The sequence below is a fragment of the Arachis duranensis genome, chromosome 4 (assembly GCF_000817695.3).
Source record: "Arachis duranensis cultivar V14167 chromosome 4, aradu.V14167.gnm2.J7QH, whole genome shotgun sequence".
Lineage (NCBI taxonomy): Eukaryota > Viridiplantae > Streptophyta > Magnoliopsida > Fabales > Fabaceae > Arachis > Arachis duranensis.
In genome coordinates this window covers 116,994,221-116,997,519 of record NC_029775.3, presented here as the reverse complement: position 1 = coordinate 116,997,519, position 3,299 = coordinate 116,994,221, and positions in this window count along the sequence as shown.

Below are 3,299 nucleotides of genomic sequence, written 5' to 3'. Positions count from 1 at the left end.
GCAGGCATACATATATCATGAGGTCTTTTCTTTGGTTGTAATGGGACTAGGGTCAAGGTAGGATGCATATTTGGTCAAGTGAGCTTGAAATTTGAATCTTTGATAAGCTTAAACTTCCCACCTAACCTATGACATCCTATACAATTAAGTTCTAATCTAACTACCCATTCCTCACTTTTTCACATACTCATGCAATTTCTTTTCATTTCACAACACTCATGCATTGATTTTATTGAGCTACACTTTGCTTTGGGGCATTTTGTCCCCTTTTTATTTCTTTCTTTTTCTTCTTTTTTTTTTTCTTTTTCTATTTTTTTCTTTTTTTCTTTTCCATATTGTTTTTCTTTTCTTTTTCTTTTGTTTTTCTCATTTTTTTTCTTTCTATATACAAGAATCTCAATGCATAAGATTTTACATTTGATCAATACATGAGTATGTACCCAATTCCCAATATTTTCAATAATAATACAAAATTACCCTTTTATTCACCCAATGTCCCAAGGTTCCCACACTTGAATGATACTCACACACTCTAGCCTAAGCCAATCAAAGATCCAAATTAAGGACATTTATTGTTTTCCGCTTTAGGCTTGTAATGTGCTAAAATAAGAACAAGTGGGTTAAGCGTAGGCTCAAATTGGCTAACAAATGAATATAAAAGGTAAGGCTATTTGGATAAGTGAGCTAATGAAATGATGGCCACAATCATATAAATGCATGTATACACAAAATAATGGACATAAAGAATCAAACAAATCAAAGATTACATTCATAGAAAGAGAATAATGCACACAAGAAGGAAAATAAGTGGTTATAGGATGTAACCACACTATTAGGCTCAAATCTCACTTGCTTGTGTTCTTAGCTCAAAAATATGATCCACAATATATATATTTCAAGCAAGTTCTATGAAGAGTTTTCACTCAAATCAATTGGTGCCCTATAGATAGAATTCTTGAAAAATTTCATTATTTTGACTAAGCTTATTGTGTATATATATGCAAAACTAAGAAAATACAAGTAAAAATCCTAAAATCTTAAAATGAAATGCAAAAGTGTTGAGATTAGAATTTTGTCACCCAAAATCGCCGAACGGTCGGACGACCTCCCCACACTTAAAAGTTTGCACCGGCCTCGGTGCACTCAAGGGAGAGCAATGTGGACGGGTTACTACAATTGATGAGCTCCGTCAAAAGATTGTGCGGATGACTTGTTTGTTGCCCCCATTTAAAGCTATTCATTTCTCCCTTCTTGGTGGCCAACCTAAAAGGATAGAAAAGGAAAGGAATATAAAGCCTATGACAAAGATATCAAAGCAAATAGAAAATAGGCGGGGGTTAATGCCAAGTAGGAGTATGGTTCTCTACTACATGGTAGCTACAACATGTAGAGGAGGAAACAATAAGAGAAAATGGCATATCAATGATACTTGATGCAAGAGTAAGGTCAAAGCATGAAGAGCATGATGAGCATCAAGTTCGAACAAGAGAGAGTGGGCCATGAAAGACAATATAAAGTCGTATCAATGCACAAAAAACATAAGATTCGTACAAAATGAAGCATTGATTTAAAAGTTTCATCACCCAACAATATCAAACAAGTCAAGAGGCACCAAAATAATGCAAGAATTTCTCAACAATTGAGTGTAAGAATCCAACACCATTATTGAAATGACACTTAGAAAAAAAAAACTGAAAACATGCTATAGAGACAAAATAAAAATGGAAAGAGTAGAAGTATGCGAATGCAGTGAACAAAAGAAAATGGAAGATGAGAAAAAAAAAACTTTTTTTTTATTATTATTACTGACGCGTGCGCGTCATGCACGTTTACGCATCGATGGGTATATTGGTCGAAGGGCGCGTACGCGCCAAGTGCGCGCACGCGTGCGTCGAGTTAGGCGAGAGGCTTAGTGTTGGCCCAAAAGTGACACAACTCTCTGGTAAAAGTACCAGGAGTGTGGATCGTGCAATCGACGCGCGCGCGCAAAGTATGCGTGCGCGTGCATTGCGAATTTAAGATCATGTGCGCGTACGTGCCAGGTGCGCGCACGTGTGCATAGACTTGTGCCTTAGGCCCAATGTTCGCACAGGGCGGGCCTAACTCTCGGGTTTTTGGCTGGGGTAGAATTTTTTGCATCCACGCGTGCGCGTACAGTGCGCGTCCGCGTGGATGGTCGAAAAATGCTCAGGTGCGCGTACGCGTTAGGTGCGCGCACGCGTTGATGGTGTTCTGTTTTTTTCAAAAATTTTTGCTATGTTTTTGCACCAATCAAAGCATTCCAAACCTCCAAGCTACTACCAAAACACCCTAAAACCTTATTTAACATGTTAAAATACTAATTAAACTCAACCAACTAATCTAAACATGAAATTAAACTAGTTCTACCAATATGTACAAAAGAGAAAATGAAAAGGATTTTACCATGGTGGGGTGTCTCCCACCTAGCACTTTTATTTATTGTCCTTAAGTTGGACTTATGGGGAGCTCCTCATCAAGGTGGCTTATGCTTGTATTCATCTTGGAACTCCCACCAATGCTTGGTTCTCCATTGCACCCCAAGATTCTTCATGGATTGAGCCAAGTCTTGATGGAGTTCTTCACAAGCTTGGGGCTCCCAAAGTTGATCATCTTCTTGTAATCCGGGATCCCACACTTTGTTTTCACACCCGTCTTGAAGTTGATCATCATTATTAGTCCAACCAGGTGGTGAACAAGATGAATTCTCTATATAGTGGCCAACAATCCTCCTAGACCCATCTATTTGAGCACTACTCCAACCTTTATATCTCATGTTTGATGCATCAACCATAATGAGCCTTGATTTGCAACGCCAACCACGAAACATCTTTCGCTTACGCTTCATCTCACAAAGCATCCTAAGTTGACCATCCGTTTCAAGCGAGCCATATTCAAGTGGGATAATAAAGCTAATAGAAATGAATTTTACCCACTCAAGTGAAGGAGTAGATGACAACCTAGGCAAAGATGCTTCCAACGATCTTGACAAAGCGTATTCCACTCCCATCCTTCTATTTCTAAGGACTTCCACCTCTTCACAAGGTTTCTCTAATTCAATCCTTTGTTCATTAATACTATCTAAGCCTTTTTCCTTAATCAAACTATAATTGGGAGGGTGAAAGAAGTTTACCTCCACAACATTTTCAAATGCACCGGGAGAAGGTTCTTCATGTTCAAAGGATTCTCCACCACTAGGACTTGATGCTTGATCTTCATCACCAAGGGAACTCAATTCTTTCTCTATCCCATCCAAGTCTTCATATGGAATATGCCTTGGA